The 18,340-nt window shown below is 46.9% G+C and overlaps 1 protein-coding gene across 2 annotated transcripts in view; it reads left to right on the top strand.

Moving 5' to 3' along the window:
* The first annotated feature begins 2,580 nt into the window (after nt 1-2,580).
* The window catches only part of c1qtnf4 (C1q and TNF related 4), a 37,149-nt gene continuing 21,389 nt past the window's right edge, over nt 2,581-18,340 (top strand). For both annotated transcript variants that reach the window (XM_079569613.1, XM_079569614.1), the window contains exon 1: nt 2,581-2,688. The gene's annotated coding sequence lies outside the window, so the exon portion shown is untranslated. The remainder of the gene's footprint in view (nt 2,689-18,340) is intronic.

Genomic DNA, 18,340 nt, shown 5'->3' with positions numbered 1-18,340 from the left:
AAAGAAAAACAAAAGTGTTTTATTCATGAAAACTTGTGACTGTTTGTGTTAAGTTCAAACCTGTCCCTCCTCTGACTCTCCCAGTGCATTCTGGTCCATATTGACCCGTGTACTGACCGTTCTAGCTCCACATCGCGCTCCAAATGATTATGCAAACCTTGATGCTTTGTAGCAGCTGTTCTCTTAATCTGATGTCTGGCAGAAACCGTCCTCATTGTGCCTTTATCTGCACAAACCCGAGTGTGTCTGATCAGTTTGAGGATTACGCTTCATCTTTCATGAAATATCCAAGACATTCAACTATTTAACGCTTTTCATCAGCAGAAAGATCCTTTTTCTGTCCCTTATTGCTTGAAACTGATGGAACCTCCTTTTTCAGTAGTTTTTCCCTAACTGGGCTTAACCTGAAAACTGATCATCCCAGGTCTCGAGACACAAAACCATCCATGAGTTTCATTTCATTTTTAATTGTATTTTTTTCCTTTTTGACCCTGAAATACAATTTTCATTAACAGATGAGCTACTCGACAATATACGATACATTTGCACAACATGCTTTAAAGTCGACATACAGAGAAACAGAGTCAGTGATAAGTCACAGTTTCACATGTTTTTAAATGTGGATTTATTTTGTGAAGCTCTGTGGACGTCAGGGAAACAATAACTGATCAAACAGATTTGTTTTTTGGCTCGGTGGCTTTATTTATTTATTTTATTGCTTTTTGTGCTCATGTCAGGAACAAATATTTATGTTGCAGGTCATGTGGTCCCCCCCCCCCCGCCACACGTCACAAAACCCAGAAAACTGAAATTAAAGTAGATACATCACAGCTATGGCAACAACACTATATAGACAGATAAAAAAAAATATAATGATAATAAAAAAATGAAAAGAATTAAAAAAAAATCATCAACAATAACATCTGAAAGGCCTGGTTTTCAAACATGTAAATGTATAAGTACATTTACTGGGGTAACTTTGGGAAACATTGGAAAAATTTAGGAAATAATGTGAAAATTTGGGGCAGATTGGGGTAAAAATTGGGGAATGAAACGTGAGAAAATGTGAAGATATTTAGGGGGGAAAATAAATAAATAAAACATTTAAAAAAAATCAGGTGGTACGATTTTTTTTTTAAATTAATAACTGCTCACTTAGATTAGGCATCGGAGAAAAAAAAAACTCTGTTCAGGCATCAGCACCGGAGACCGAGCGTTGCCAAAATATATATATATATATATATATATATATATAGCTTACATGGAGCGCCATAACCCAGTGGCTGGTATAGTGTACAGGAACATCTGTGCAGAGTATGAGCTGGAAACCCCAAGGTCAAAGTGGGAAACACCTCCAAAGGTGGTGGAGAACGACCGAGCCAAGATCCTGTGGGACTTCCAGATACAGACGGACAAAATGGTAATGAACCAACCGGACATTGTGGTGGTGACAAAGAGCAGAGGAGCCGTTGTGGTCGACATAGCAATACCAAGACTTCAACATCAGGAAAAAGGAACACGAGAAACTAGAGAAATCCCAGGGGCTCAGAGAAGAGCTGGAGAAAACCTGGAGGGTGAAGCATCAGTGGAGCCACTCGGGGCAGTGACCCCCAAACTGGAGGAGCGGCTCCAGCAGATCCCAGGAAATACATCAGACATCTCGGTCCAGAAAAGTGCAGTTCTAGGAAGAGCAAAGATACTGTGCAGAACCCTCAAGCTCCCAGGCCTCTGGTCGAGGACCCGAGCAGGAGGAAGAAGAGACCGCCCGCGGAGGGGGAGGAAGAGGTTTTTTTTTAATATACATATATAAATAACTAACAGTACCCAGCCCTACCACCGTGACCATCCGTATTGGGCCAGTATGTGGCAAGGGAAGGAGCACATATGATAAAACATATTTGTAAGGATGTGATTACTTTATATGATTGTACAGGTAGAGCAGACACTAAAGGAACAGGCCACAGTTCTTCCACACTGAGACATGTTCTTCCCTGAGCTTAGACGAGTTGATCCGTACCTGTCTGGTCTTTGTGCCTGAGGAAGAGCTCGGTCACTTCTAACCTCACCCCGTTTGGAGCCACAGGAATATACTAGGAGGGGCTAAACGTTAACAACATCTTTGGTCATTTTGTGTGACTGAGCGCACACGTAAACACCAGACAGGTACGGATCAACTCGTCTAAGCTCAGGTCAGATCTCAGTCTGGAAACACTGTTCCTTTAAGCCTTAAGTCATTACAAAGATAATAAGTGAAGAAAAATCCACTGATCCATTAGTTTATCAATGGATATAATTGATAATTGATCGAAAAAAGATCAGACGTTATTGATCTCACGCTGGAGGAAAGATCCCACTCTCGTCTCCTCTTGGTATCGGTTCATATCGGATCAGCGGATACTCAAACCCAGGATCGGGTGCATTTCTAATCAACAAAACCGTTTGTCAAAGCAGGTAAACACAGACGGACGAGGCTGGCGAGTGTGGGTTTGGTGGAGCAGAAGGAGAAGGAGCTCGCGGTCGTGAACGGCGTCACATCGATCTGAGCCGAGCGAGAGGGAGAGAGAGAGAGAGAGGAGCGTCGGAGCGAGAGTGTGTGAACGTGGGGGCTGTGGGGGCTGAGAGCGTCCTCATATCAGGAACCAGGCATCGGATCAGCCGCACAGAGCTCACTGCGGCGGCACACGGCAGGTAAGCCTCCCCTCGCACCCTCCAGCCTCCTCCAGCCTCCTCCAGGCTCCTCCATCTCCTCCATTCTCTACCATTCTCTTCTCCTCTCATCCTCTCGCCTCTCCTCTCCTTTTGTCTCCTCTCTTCTCTTCTCGTCTCTTCTCTTCTTCTCTCCTCTCCTTTTGTGTCTTCTTCTCTCCTCGTCTCCGCGGCTCAGATGTGTCCTTGCTCGCGTCCTTCCTCTCCGCCTCTCGATCTCTCGGTGCTGGATGTTGTGGTGGGTCAGAGTGGTTAGCACTAAAGCAGAGTCACCTGTGGACTGAGAGGAGGGTCGGGTTTGTAGGAGAGTCTGGGGTTTTGTCTGTCTGCAGGATCCGCTGTGGCGTTGTTTTCAAAAAAGCTTCTGCAGCGTCTGAAGTGTTGATGTTGAGATCTTGTATTGACGATGGGAGAGTGCGACCGCAGTGCAAAGGCTGTTCCAGCACAGAGACTCTCACTGGGGTTCGGTCTGGACTCTGTGGTGCTCCCTGGACTGCTCCGTCACAGTGAGAGCCTGGTGGTCCTGCAGGAGGTGAAGGACGGGGTTGTAGCTTCTGAAAGGAACGATGGACGTGGACGTGTGACCTCGACCTGCTGATGCTTCTCCACATCCTGGGTCGTCCGTTCCTCGTTCTGTCCTTCACAAAAGTAAAAAAAAGATAAAAAATCAACAAAATGTGACAAAAACTCAACAAAATGTGACAAAAAAATCAACAAAAACTCGACAAAAATGTGACAAAAATTCAACAAAAATGTGACAAAAACTCGACAAAAATGTGACAAAAATTCAACAAAAATGTGACAAAAACTCGACAAAAATGTGACAAAAATTCAACAAAAATGTGACAAAAATTCAACAAAAATGTGACAAAAATTCAACAAAAATGTGACAAAAATTCAACAAAAATGTGACAAAAAAATCAACAAAAATCAACAAAATTCAACAAAAAATTCAACAAAAATGTGACAAAAATTCAACAAAAAAATGTGACAAAAAAATCAACAAAAAATGTGACAAAAATTCAACAAAAATGTGACAAAAATTCAACAAAAATTCAACAAAAATGTGACAAAAAATCAACAAAAATGTGACAAAAATTAAACAAAAATGTGACAAAAATTCTACAAAAACTAAAAAAACAAAACAAAACAACACGAAGCAAAGATCAGCTTCTCCTTTTGATGTGATTCACGTGTGATGATTCATGTAATGCAGCTTTATTAAATGGGGCGACAGAGGTGCAGCTGGTCGAGCGGGTCGTCAGGGGTTCGAATCCCACCTCCTGGAAGTGCACACAGTCGTTGTGTCCTTGGGCAAGACACTTCCCCCACATTGCCCCCAGTGTCTGCGTGCACTGGTGTATGAATGAGAGCATGGATGAGAATTTGATCCTTGCTGTAAAGTGCTTTGAGTGCCTAATGTAGGTGGAAAAGCGCTTTATAAGTTGAGACCATTTACATTTAGGGTTTCGATACCGATACTGGGGTTTGGGAGTCGGCCGATTTTCGATATGAGCCTTTACTCTCATTCTTAGGATCCCCATTAGCGCCCACTGGGGATGTCACGGTTACCGGTGTAGCGTAAACCCCGGTAAAAATGTTGACAATAATGATTACCGTCTTGTTTTTGAAAAAATACATTATCGGTGGATTACGCCGCCCGCGGTTTAGGCAAAGTGAGCCTCATGAGGCGCCGTCTCATCTGCTGAAGCTGCCGCAGGCGCCTCTGTAGCTACAGCCAAAACTAAACTTTCTCTAAGCTGGAATCACGTCCGACACGACAGCGCAGGATCAGCCTCAGACACCAAGCCTGAAGTCTGGACATGTTTGTGTGTTTAAGAAGCTGAAGGACAGTTGATAGAGACAGTTTTCCTGTTTGTGGAACGTGCAGGAAAAAGTGTCTCTAAAGCAGCAAGACTTCGAACCTCTGACTCTCCTGCGTGACCGTCTCCCACAGCTCTATAGCAGGAAGCTAACGTTAGCGTGACCGTCTCCCTCTATAGCAGGAAGCTAACGTTAGTGTAACCGTCTCCCTCTATAGCAGTAAGCTAACGTTAGCGTGACCGTCTCCCTCTATAGCAGTAAGCTAACGTTAGCGTGACCGTCTCCCTCTATAGCAGTAAGCTAACGTTAGCGTGACCGTCTCCCTCTATAGCAGTAAGCTAACGTTAGCGTGACCGTCTCCCTCTATAGCAGTAAGCTAACGTTAGCGTGACCGTCTCCCTCTATAGCAGTAAGCTAAAGTTAGTGTGACCGTCTCCCTCTATAGCAGTAAGCTAACGTTAGCGTGACCGTCTCCCTCTATAGCAGTAAGCTAACGTTAGCGTGACCGTCTCCCTCTATAGCAGTAAGCTAACGTTAGCGTGACCGTCTCCCTCTATAGCAGTAAGCTAACGTTAGCGTGACCGTCTCCCTCTATAGCAGTAAGCTAACGTTAGCGTGACCGTCTCCCTCTATAGCAGTAAGCTAACGTTAGCATGACCGTCTCCCTCTATAGCAGTAAGCTAACGTTAGCGTGACCGTCTCCCTCTATAGCAGTAAGCTAACGTTAGCGTGACCGTCTCCCTCTATAGCAGTAAGCTAACGTTAGCGTGACCGTCTCCCTCTATAGCAGTAAGCTAACGTTAGCGTGACCGTCTCCCTCTATAGCAGTAAGCTAAAGTTAGCGTGACCGTCTCCCTCTATAGCAGGAAGCTAACGTTAGCGTGACCGTCTCCCTCTATAGCAGTAAGCTAACGTTAGCGTGACCGTCTCCCTCTATAGCAGGAAGCTAACGTTAGCGTAACCGTCTCCCTCTATAGCAGTAAGCTAACGTTAGCGTGACCGTCTCCCTCTATAGCAGTAAGCTAACGTTAGCGTGACCGTCTCCCTCTATAGCAGTAAGCTAACGTTAGCGTGACCGTCTCCCTCTATAGCAGTAAGCTAACGTTAGTGTGACCGTCTCCCTCTATAGCAGGAAGCTAACGTTAGCGTGACCGTCTCCCTCTATAGCAGTAAGCTAAAGTTAGTGTGACCGTCTCCCACAGCTCTATAGCAGGAAGCTAACGTTAGTGTGACCGTCTCCCTCTATAGCAGGAAGCTAACGTTAGCGTGACCGTCTCCCTCTATAGCAGGAAGCTAACGTTAGCGTGACCGTCTCCCTCTATAGCAGGAAGCTAACGTTAGCGTGACCGTCTCCCTCTATAGCAGGAAGCTAACGTTAGTGTGACCGTCTCCCTCTATAGCAGTAAGCTAACGTTAGCGTGACCGTCTCCCTCTATAGCAGTAAGCTAACGTTAGTGTGACCGTCTCCCTCTATAGCAGGAAGCTAACGTTAGCGTGACCGTATCCCTCTATAGCAGTAAGCTAACGTTAGCGTGACCGTCTCCCTCTATAGCAGGAAGCTAACGTTAGCGTGACCGTCTCCCTCTATAGCAGTAAGCTAACGTTAGCGTGACCGTCTCCCTCTATAGCAGGAAGCTAACGTTAGTGTGACCGTCTCCCTCTATAGCAGGAAGCTAACGTTAGCGTGACCGTCTCCCTCTATAGCAGGAAGCTAACGTTAGCGTGACCGTCTCCCACAGCTCTATAGCAGGAAGCTAACGTTAGCGTGACCGTCTCCCTCTATAGCAGGAAGCTAACGTTAGCGTGACCGTCTCCCTCTATAGCAGGAAGCTAACGTTAGCGTGACCGTCTCCCTCTATAGCAGTAAGCTAACGTTAGCGTGACCGTCTCCCTCTATAGCAGGAAGCTAACGTTAGCGTGACCGTCTCCCTCTATAGCAGGAAGCTAACGTTAGCGTGACCGTCTCCCTCTATAGCAGTAAGCTAACGTTAGCGTGACCGTCTCCCTCTATAGCAGGAAGCTAACGTTAGTGTGACCGTCTCCCTCTATAGCAGGAAGCTAACGTTAGTGTGACCGTCTCCCTCTATAGCAGGAAGCTAACGTTAGCGTGACCGTCTCCCTCTATAGCAGGAAGCTAACGTTAGCGTGACCGTCTCCCACAGCTCTATAGCAGGAAGCTAACGTTAGTGTGACCGTCTCCCTCTATAGCAGGAAGCTAACGTTAGTGTGACCGTCTCCCTCTATAGCAGGAAGCTAACGTTAGCGTGACCGTCTCCCTCTATAGCAGGAAGCTAACGTTAGTGTGACCGTCTCCCTCTATAGCAGGAAGCTAACGTTAGCGTGACCGTCTCCCTCTATAGCAGGAAGCTAACGTTAGTGTGACCGTCTCCCTCTATAGCAGGAAGCTAACGTTAGTGTGACCGTCTCCCTCTATAGCAGTAAGCTAACGTTAGCGTGACCGTCTCCCTCTATAGCAGGAAGCTAACGTTAGCGTGACCGTCTCCCTCTATAGCAGTAAGCTAACGTTAGCGTGACCGTCTCCCTCTATAGCAGGAAGCTAACGTTAGTGTGACCGTCTCCCTCTATAGCAGGAAGCTAACGTTAGCGTGACCGTCTCCCTCTATAGCAGGAAGCTAACGTTAGCGTGACCGTCTCCCACAGCTCTATAGCAGGAAGCTAACGTTAGCGTGACCGTCTCCCTCTATAGCAGGAAGCTAACGTTAGCGTGACCGTCTCCCTCTATAGCAGGAAGCTAACGTTAGCGTGACCGTCTCCCTCTATAGCAGTAAGCTAACGTTAGCGTGACCGTCTCCCTCTATAGCAGGAAGCTAACGTTAGCGTGACCGTCTCCCTCTATAGCAGGAAGCTAACGTTAGCGTGACCGTCTCCCTCTATAGCAGGAAGCTAACGTTAGCGTGACCGTCTCCCTCTATAGCAGGAAGCTAACGTTAGCGTGACCGTCTCCCTCTATAGCAGGAAGCTAACGTTAGCGTGACCGTCTCCCTCTATAGCAGTAAGCTAACGTTAGCGTGACCGTCTCCCTCTATAGCAGGAAGCTAACGTTAGCGTGACCGTCTCCCTCTATAGCAGTAAGCTAACGTTAGCGTGACCGTATCCCTCTATAGCAGTAAGCTAACGTTAGCGTGACCGTCTCCCTCTATAGCAGGAAGCTAACGTTAGTGTGACCGTCTCCCTCTATAGCAGGAAGCTAACGTTAGCGTGACCGTCTCCCTCTATAGCAGGAAGCTAACGTTAGCGTGACCGTCTCCCACAGCTCTATAGCAGGAAGCTAACGTTAGCGTGACCGTCTCCCTCTATAGCAGGAAGCTAACGTTAGCGTGACCGTCTCCCTCTATAGCAGGAAGCTAACGTTAGCGTGACCGTCTCCCTCTATAGCAGTAAGCTAACGTTAGCGTGACCGTCTCCCTCTATAGCAGGAAGCTAACGTTAGCGTGACCGTCTCCCTCTATAGCAGGAAGCTAACGTTAGCGTGACCGTCTCCCTCTATAGCAGTAAGCTAACGTTAGCGTGACCGTCTCCCTCTATAGCAGGAAGCTAACGTTAGTGTGACCGTCTCCCTCTATAGCAGGAAGCTAACGTTAGTGTGACCGTCTCCCTCTATAGCAGGAAGCTAACGTTAGCGTGACCGTCTCCCTCTATAGCAGGAAGCTAACGTTAGCGTGACCGTCTCCCTCTATAGCAGGAAGCTAACGTTAGCGTGACCGTCTCCCTCTATAGCAGTAAGCTAACGTTAGCGTGACCGTATCCCTCTATAGCAGTAAGCTAACGTTAGCGTGACCGTCTCCCTCTATAGCAGGAAGCTAACGTTAGCGTGACCGTCTCCCTCTATAGCAGGAAGCTAACGTTAGCGTGACCGTCTCCCTCTATAGCAGTAAGCTAACGTTAGCGCTTTAGCTGAAATGCTGATGTGGGACTTTGTGTTGAGGGAGAATGTAACGAGTCGCCCCAAAGTGCGGCTGCAGCGCCACCGCCAGCATAAGCCGTGTCCGGATACCTCCGCACAATGACACAATGCGTTACGGGGCTCCCAGTGGCAGAGTCACTCTCGCCGCAGTTTTATGAATTTAATAATGATCACTGTCTGAGGCATTTTCCCAAATCTGCAAAGTGAAAGCTCACTGGAAGGACAACAACAATTTTCCTGATACAGACGGTTTATCTTCGTTTCTGACGCTATAAATAGTCCATGTAAAACCCTCGAAACATCAACAACACATCGTTATAGTTCCGTTACTTTGATGTGAAAAGGCTTTGTCTGTAATTTTTATGTAACAAGCACTGTTAAACTTTTTTGAAACTATTTCAGTTTGTGCAGGACTATCAATGCTTTCTGAACATATTAACACACATTAAAACAAATGTTCATACCGTGACAGCCCTAATACCGATATTGGGGTTTGGGAGTCTGCCGATTTTCGATATGAGCCTTTATTCTTCATTAGGAGCCCCATTAGCGCCCACAAGTGGTTGCTCGTCTTCCTGGGGTCACACATTTCATATAATCATGCAGCCCTATAGGACACATATAGGAAAGTATGAGTGTTTTATACTTGTTTACTCACTACTGCCCCCTCAGGTCATACGTGTAGCTGCAGCTTCTATATTAAGCTCGTGCATGACGGCACTTCAGACCCGAAGTAACACCTTCCTGAGTGACAGTGCAGGATTTCAGAGGCAGGTCTGAGCTCATTCTACACATGAGGACATGGAGGAACATGTAGGAGGAAAATACTTAGTTTTAACATTTTTTAACTCTGTATCGTCCCTTTAAGGAGAAATGTTTGTTTCCATGAATCTTGTACGAACAGCCTTGAGTTTTTTCAGCCGCACAAACCGAACTGCACCAGGGTTTTCTGATCTCCAGTAAAAACAAGACGTTTCCACATAAACATTGTCTCTGTTTTAACCCCTTAACTCCCGCCTGAACCGAGCACATTTTCTCCAGTTTGGCTTTACCCCAATCCAAAAGCTTCTGGAAAAAAGCTGTGAAAATAGCAACAAAACTGAGACGAAAACAAGGATGGAAATGTGACAAAAAAGTGAGAAAACATTGATTTAAAAAATGACAAAAAATGACAAAAAAATGACGAAAAACTGAAAAAAAGTGACAAAAATGTGACAAAAATGTGATAAAAATGTGACAAAAATGTGATAAAAATTGGACAAAAAATTGACGAAAAAATAACAAAAAAATGACAAAAAAATGACGAAAAAATGACGAAAAAATGACGAAAAAATGACGAAAAAATGACGAAAAAATGACGAAAAAATGACGAAAATGTAATAAAAATTGGACAAAAAATGACAAAAAAGTGACAAAAATGTGATAAAAATGTGATAAAAATTGACAAAAAATGACAAAAAAATAACAAAAAATGACAAAAAAATTACGAAAAAATAAAAATGTGACAAAAAATGACAAAAAAATGATTTAAAAAATGACGAAAAAATGACGAAAAAATAACTAAAATGTAATAAAAATTGGACTAAAAATGACAAAAATTTGATTTAAAAAATGACTAAAAATGACAAAAATGTGACAAAAAATAAAAAAAAAAATGACAAAAAAATGACAAAAAATGACCAAAAAATTAAAAAAATGTGACAAAAAATTACAAAAAAAATGTGACAAAAATGTGATAAAAAATTGACCAAAAATTACAAAAAAAATGACAAAAATGTGACAAACGTGATAAAAAAATGAGTTGAATACCAAAAATAAATGGTGGAAAAAAACATCTGAAGACGTGAGGAAAAAGATCCTCTCGGTTCAGGTTAAGAGGCTAAAACGTCCCCAAACGTCTGCTCCACATCCTCAGCCTCGTCCCTGCTGTTCTCGCGCTTGTTTGTGAAAAACCCACGTCTTTGTTAAACCAAACAGAGCCTCCGCCGCAGCCGGACGGTCGGCGACGTGAGCCAAGCTTGTAAACACTGTCACCGAGCTTACGAGTGTAAAGAAACATGGATGTGCTCTCCATCTGTGCCAGCGGAGCAAACACGCTCACACACACTGGGGGAAAGCGGCGTGACTTCTCCTCGGGCTGGAGCTGGAAGAGCGCTCTGGCAGACGACGAAGAGGCCGGGTTCAGCAGATGGACCGGAGAACAGATGACGAGGACGGAGCCCGAAAACAAACGGCCGCACGCTGGGATTTGGGCTCATTAGCTCCACGAAAACCTCCACCAGGAAGCAGGAAACTCGTCCTCAGTCTGTGCTTTATGTCTCTGTGTCCAACTGAAACAAACACTGTCACAAAGGCCAGCGTCTTCTCTCTCAGCGCACACGAACAAGGTCACATGACTGTCTCAGAAAGGCGTCCAGCTGTAGGCGATGTCCTCACGAAGACAAAACACTTATAGTTTCAGAGACTTTCTTTCTCTGTGAGCCTGAAGCAGCTCAGTGAACGTGAGTGTCCACATGGGTCGACTCAGGTCTGCGGTTCATCCTCCAGGCCAGTGGGAGGCGCTGTGACGCTCACACAGATAATAGAACTATAGAGGCGCAAGTGCAGAATGTAAACAGTGGAAATGAAAGGATTTCGGATGTACAGAAGAGACGAGGAGGAGAGTTTATCCACGCACACCTTCTCCAACTGTTCTGACCCCGAGGCGACACCAGGCCAACTCGGAGACAAACCGTAAATGCTGTAATATAGACCCGGGCCTATATTTACTCAAGGGCATCTAGGACCAGGCCTTTATTGGAACCAGGCCACAATTAGAGACAGGCCTTTATTTCTGTTTGAGCAAAACGGACGACCTGGAAAACGAAGAAAAACGAGATTCGTGTCCATTTGCACCTAAAATATTAGGTTCATTTATTAATGAACATTTCAAACCCTCTCCCAGCGGCTGGAACATTGACGCCTTTTATTTTGTCGGGACAACAGGAAGTGTTTCGTTGCTGTTAGCGGAGCTTTGACATCAATGTCACTGCAGGTTTCTGTTTCGTTTTTACCACTGACCGGATTATTTGTTGTTATCTTGTGTAAAGGCGAGTTTAGACGGAGCATTTGTGTTTGTGATCGATCATGAGACTGACCCGAGAGAAGACGAGACGCTCGCGCTGATGGGAGGAGTTATTTTGAGGCGTGGGACTGACCTGCACACGGAGCAGCTGGACGTGCTTTGAAGACGCGATGGAGACTTTATTAAAACCCTGGAGGGTCACACAACATTTGCCCTGTTTCCAAATATGGTCACAGGAGGTTTGAAAAGTGGCTAAATCTGTGTCAAAGTTACGCTCGGATCAGCTCCTCCGCAGTGTCCCCCTCGGCCCGGGTTCAGTTTGTTACTTCCTGCACGTGAGTTTTCATTTACACCAGTATGAGACAAATTCCTAACATGGGGAATATTTCTACCGCTATAGTTTCTAATAAAAGCCCCGGCCCCTGTCGGAGACCCGGCCGCTAATGGAATACAGGCCAGTATTAGAGAATTCACGGTAGTCCCACCAGTGAGCTCCTCCCGGGTAACTGAGCTCCTCACCCCAGTGAACGAAACTCATTTGGGCCGTTTGTATTTGTGATCTCGTCCTTTCGGTCATTACCAGATCACATGACCAGAGGTGAGGGCGGGACCGTAGATGGATCAGCCCCCTCTTCACCACGACAGTCCGACACAGCGACCGCGTCACTGCACTCTGGGCCTGATAAAGGTTTTTATCATTTGCCGCTCTTTCCCGTGTGCGACTGTAGGTTTTACTGAGGAGAATCTGCCCCTCAGTGATGTTGATCCCGAACAGCAAAGTGACGTAAATAAACAGACTGGATGGCGAGGGCGTCCTGCCCGGACTGAGGGATTTCTCTCTGGTCCTGCCAGGCTGGATCTGAAACGTCCGTCTGTGTGAAACTCATTACATTTATTTGGGAGCTTTAGAGCCGCATGTGCAGATCGTGGAGCTGGGTTTTCTTACTGAACTATAAATGTTCCAATAACATCACAGAGAGGTCGTTATTGGTGGAGGCTCTTGAACCACAAGATCAAGCTAGAAATCTACGGGTGATCATGGACTCAGACCTGAATTTAAACAGTCATGTTAACCTCTTAACTCCCGCCTGAACCGAGAGAATCTTTTTCCTCACGTCATCAGGTTTTTTTCCATCATTTTTTTGTTGGGAATTCAACTCATTTTTGTAACTTTTTTTTTTTTTTGGTCATTTTTTGTCACATTTTTGTCATTTTTTCATCTAATTTTTGTCTATTTTCTATCACATTTTTGTCATATTTTTGTCACATTTTTTGTCACTTTTTTGTCACATTTTCATAATTGTTTCATCTCTAATTATTCAAAAACTACTTTAACAAACGCTGAATTATGAATATAGTTTCTACTAAATAAAGAAACAAATACATGGAGAGGAGCAAAGTGGTTCAACAGCCCATAAATACATAAATAACGGAGAATGCTACCATAATGCTACATGTTAGCATCAGGCTAATGCTAACGTTAGCTAGCGCTAGCTACAACTGCCGTTTTTTCACTTCTACAGAACAATCTGCTGTGAGAAAACATCCATATGATTTACACTGGACATTATTTATGTGATAAATAAGTTCATATTCCACCAGAAAATGGCTAAAAAGAGGGAAAAATTGTGTTTCCCAAAAGATTCTATTTTCCCCTTCGGCGAGGCCACGCCCCCTTGTATGACGAGATGCCGTCTGTATCTATTGTACCTATTGGCTTGTTGCACGGTGTGGCTATGCTAGTTCCTCTGACCTGAAGTTGTGAGCGCCAGTACTTCCTGTCTGGATTCTTTTCCTGGAATAATAATCATATCGTCTAAAGATTATGTTGTGGGCAGGATTGATAGTTTGTCTTGAAGCTAAAGGCTAACATGATATAATTTTTTTTAATGAAAGGCGCCATTTCAAATTGTATAATGCATGAAATTAATGTTAGCCTTTAGCTTCAAGACAAACTCACTGATCCTTATAAACATAGACGTTTCCTCCGCTGAAACATTTACACTGTACAGCAACTCTTTAACCTGCAGTAAGTGATCGTCTACCAGGAACTCACTGTCCACCACAGAATCTGTAGGAAATACAATGATTCGAACGGGTCTAAGCTAATCTTAATGGAGATTAATACAAACAGGAAGTAGAAACACCCACAACTTCAGCTCAGAGGAACTAGCGTAGCCACATTGTGCATCAAGCCAATTGCCATAGCAACGCTTTGGGAAGTCAACTGTCACATAAGACGTGGAGAGTAACGTCGTGCTACAGCCATTTCTGGTTATAAAACACACAAAAATAAGTTTGTGGTCCTCACAGCGGCTCCTCTCTCTAACGGCGCCAGGTTGTTTATCGGAAAAGAAGCCACACCCCCAGCTGCTGACATCACTGGTGCTTGTTTCTTGGTCCAGGTTTGAACTGGTTCCCACCAGCAGCAGATTTTTGGAACCAAGAGCCAGCGTTTTTTCAGTGGAAAACGAAAGAACCGGTTCTGAAACTGGAACTGGCCCAGAACCAGCACCGGCACCATCTCGGTGGAAAAGGGCTGTCAGAGAACAGATTTAAAACAGCTGCTTGTTACAAGTCTCTTCATGGTCGGGGCCTCCTGGTGGATCCCAGAGTCAGGACTAAACATGGTGAGGCTGCGTTTCAGGTTCTAGTCCGGAACAGCCTCAGTGAGGACGTGAGACGGGATCAGCCGCATGAAGGGCGAGTGGAGCCTTTGGACCCGTGCTAACGTTTGTTTTCCTCACATTAGCAGCAGGTTAGCGTTAGCACAGCGCTGATGCTAACGCTAAAGCTCAGCTCACACTATACGACTTTTATGCCCGATTTCGCTCTAATTCTCAGTCTTCTCGAGTCGCGTTCAGTCGAAGGCGGTCACACGGAGTCGGGTCTTGTAGTGTGGGGGGGTCGTGTAGTGTGGGGGGTTCGTGTAGTGTGGGGGGGTCGTGTAGTGTGGGGGGGTTGTGTAGTGTGGGCAGTAGAAAGACGCGACTCCAGTCGTAGGAAATCAAACATGTTTGATTTTTAAGCCCGATTTTGGACGCACGGGAGAAACGTGGGTGATTTTACCGACACAAATGTGAATGACAGAGTGATATAAAGACAGGAAAACACCACCGCGCCTCCTTTTTTCACTTCTCTGTTAAACCAGCGGCACAAACTACTCATTTCATGGCCACAGCCCCACACACGAAACAGCACAACTTTATATCAGCAAAAGTTCACGACAACCACCTTTTCCAGCTACATTTCAACCACGAGCAGAGTTTAGCGGCTCTTACCGAGTTTGGAGACGAACTGTTTAGCTTCACCTCGCTGCTAACGGCGGCTAACGGCGGCTAGCCTCCCCGCTTTCTCCTCCGTCTCCTCCACTGTCTCCTCCATCCTGAGGTTGACGCCCGTCTCCTTTTCTTATTAAATCTTATTAAATACGTCCCGCTTCTTCCTGTCGTCGACTTTTATCTCCATTTGACAGAACTATAGCCCAGTTGAAGCTTGGTAGTAGCAGTAAGCTAGCGCTGCGGTGTTGTGACATTGTTGACACCGTTGACCAATCGGGACACACACGTTATCCCACGCTCACAAACACAGGCCTGTCTTTGCGGATTTGGGGTCAGTTTTCGGAGCCGTAGAGACGACAGACGCTGTGTTATAAAACATCAGCTGTTTGTCAGAATCGTGTAGTGTGTTCGTTACGATTCTCAGTCGTTAAGTGTGAACCCCCAGACGTTCTATAATCGCACTGAATCCAGTCGTGTAGTGTGGACCCCCCATTCTATATAAAATCGTTTACGACTAGAAAAATGGTGCAGTGTGAGCTGAGCTTCACCTGCTGCTGAGTGAAGACGAGCAGGAAACACGGGGGTTCAGTGACGAAGAGACTCGGGGGGGTTAGTGCGAAAACACCTATTATTTCAGAAGGATGTATTTATGTCAGGTTTGTGAATCCAATGATCAGGGGAAACATCTGGACATTTTCTCTTTTTTGATTCAAGAAAAGAAAGAAAGATCAGTTGATGAAACGACCTCTGACCTCGCGGGGCGTGTGGTCCCTGCAGGCGTCACTCCCTGTCAGAGCAGAGTAATAACTGAGGAGAGCCGTCGTGTCCCAGATCCGAGCTGTTTGATGCGTCTATAAATAGTCCCATCTGCTCCGTGAGAGGACGGGGCGGCTCGCGCTCGCCGGGCGCTCGCCGGGCGCTCGCCGGGCGCTGGACGCTTGCCGGGCGCCGGGCCCTTCGCCGGGCGCCGGACGCTCCGCGGCGTCAGAGGAAACACGAGCGGAGGACGTGCGAGGGCGTGCGAGGACATCACGGAGTTTTCACTTTCACAGCGATCTTCTCACTTCTCTTTGGGAGCAGTGATGTCACACAAGGACGTTTCCATAGCGATTCAAGATCCCAACATCAATGAAAAACAAAAATTAATGAATTACAATAAAAGGCGAGAGAGCAGATAAAATACTTCCAGTGTCATATTCACACATTCAGCCTGGATTTAAACTGTCACAGCTCAGGCCTGTCTCACATCCTCATGAGGCTGTTCCAGCTTCAGCCTCAGCGCGTTTAGTCCTGACACAGATATAATATAATAAAGATGAGCGGGTCCCATTCAGCTTCATTCACTGAAAAAGGTTCCAGAGTCCTGTGTGGACCTTAAGCCTGTTCCTTAAAAGGACAAAAAGGCGGGAAGTCCTGCAGTCTCGGGGTGGGCGGAGCCTCCACAGAGCTTGATTGACAGGCTCTGGAGCCAGTCACTGCACTGAAAATGCTTCATTTTTAGAAAAAGAAAAACTCTTTGGAGCCAGACTTTTAACCTCTTCACTCCCGCCTGAACCGAGAGGATCTTTTTCCTCACGTCATCAGATTTTTTTTCCATAATTTTTTTGTTTTGTATTCCTCATTTTTGTCACTTTTTTGTCTTTTTTTTGTGTCAATTTTTGTCATTTTTTGGTCAATTTTTTATCACATTTTTGTTAAATTTTTGTAATTTTGCTTTTTCACACCTTTTTTCCAGAAGTTTTCGGATTGGGGTAAAGCCAAACTAGAGAAAATGTGCTCGGTTCAGGCGGGAGTTCAGGGGTTAAGCCGTTCTTGGGACGTTTGAAGCCCCATTAGAATCAATGCTCCCGAGTGTCTCTTGGAGCCGCTCCCGGCCACCAGGGGGCGATATTACAACAACGTCAGCTCCCACCATGAGGACCCTACAGAAGCACGTTCCTCCCCCATTGCTTTGGTAACCAGCAGGAGACCCCTCCCTGAGATGGTTCATGCGGCTCTAACATGGCAGAGATGGACTTTGGTGCAGAGACCAGAGCACTGGACTAATGTGGTCGTACTTCCTGGTTGTGTCTGGTTTTGATGGTAAAAAGCTGCTGATGTTGTTGCTCTTTAAGTTCATGATTTTGTGTCCAGTCTGTGTTTTGTGATGAAAGTCTGATGTTGTTTCCGAACTGAAGCTCCTCTGAGAGTCACAGACGCCACATTAGCGGCTGTAATGACTCCAAAGGCTCCGGCTGGTGCTCACGGCGGTGATTATAAGAAGCTCTTGGTCCGGAGCCAGTGGCCGATAATAACGCGGGAGTCCCTCGTGGCTGGAGCTAATTCCTCGTGCTGCGCCTCAGATGCCTCGTCTCCCTCCTCTCCTCCTCTTCCTCCTCTCCTCCTCTCCTCCTCTCCACTCCCTCTTCTCCCTCTTCCTCTCCCTCCTCTCCACTCCCTCCTCTCTCTCCTCTCCCTCCTCTCTCTCCTCCTCTCCTCCTCTCCCTCCTCTCCTCCTCTCCCTCCTCTCTCTCCTCTCCCTCCTCTCTCTCCTCCTCTCCTCCTCTCCTCCTCTCCCTCCTCTCCTCCTCTCCCTCCTCTCTCTCCTCCTCTCCCTCATCTCCCTCCTCTCCTCCTCTCCTCCTCTCCCTCCTCTCCACTCCCTCCTCTCTCTCCTCTCCCTCCTCTCTCTCCTCCTCTCCTCCTCTCCTCCTCTCCTCCTCTCCCTCCTCTCCTCCTCTCCTCCTCCTCTCCCCCGTCCTCCCTCACCCTCCCCTCTCTCCTCCTCCTCCTCCTCTCCTCCTCTCCTCCTCTCCTCCTCCTCTTCCTCCTCTCCTCCTCTCCCTCCTCTCCTCCTCTCCTCCTCTCCCTCCCTCTCTCTCCTCCTCTCCTCCTCTCCTCCTCTCCTCCTCTCCTCCTCTCCCTCCTCTCCTCCTCTCTCCTCTCGTCCCTCCTCTGCTCCTCTTCTCCTCTCTCCTCCTCTCCTCCTCTCCTCCTCTTCTCTTCTCCTCTCCTCCTCTCCTCCTCTCCTCCTTCTCCTTCTCTCCCTCCTCTCCCTCCTCTCCTCCTCTCCCTCCTCTCCTCCTCTCCTCCTCTCCTCCTCATCTCCTACCTCCTCTCCTCCTCTCCCTCCTCTCTCTTCTCCCTCCTCTCCTCTCTCCTCTCCTCCACTCCCTCCTCTCCCCCTCTCCCTCCTCTCCCTCCTCCTCACCTCCTCTCCCCCTCTCCTCCTCTCCCATCTACCTCTCTCTCCTCCTCTCCTCCTCTCCTCCTCCTCTCCTCCGCTCCTCTCCCTCCTCTCCTCTCCTCCTCTCCCTCCACTCCTCCTCTCCCCCTCTCCCTCCTCTCCCTCACTCCTCTCCTCTCCCTCCTCTCCCTCTTCCTCTCCCTCCTCTCATCTCTCATCCCCTCCTCTCCTCCTCCTCCTCTCCTCCTCTCCCTCCTCTCCGCCTCTCCCTCCTCTCCCTCCTCTCCTCCTCTCCCTCCTCCTCCCTCTCTCCTCCTCTCTCCCTCCTCTCCTCCTCTCCCTTCCTCTCCTCCTCTCCTCCTCTCCTCCTCTCC

Source organism: Gobius niger (genome assembly GCF_951799975.1).
Source record: "Gobius niger genome assembly, chromosome: 13".
Lineage (NCBI taxonomy): Eukaryota > Metazoa > Chordata > Actinopteri > Gobiiformes > Gobiidae > Gobius > Gobius niger.
Note: the sequence above shows the minus strand (reverse complement) of the source record. Positions and strands in the feature narration are given on the sequence as shown.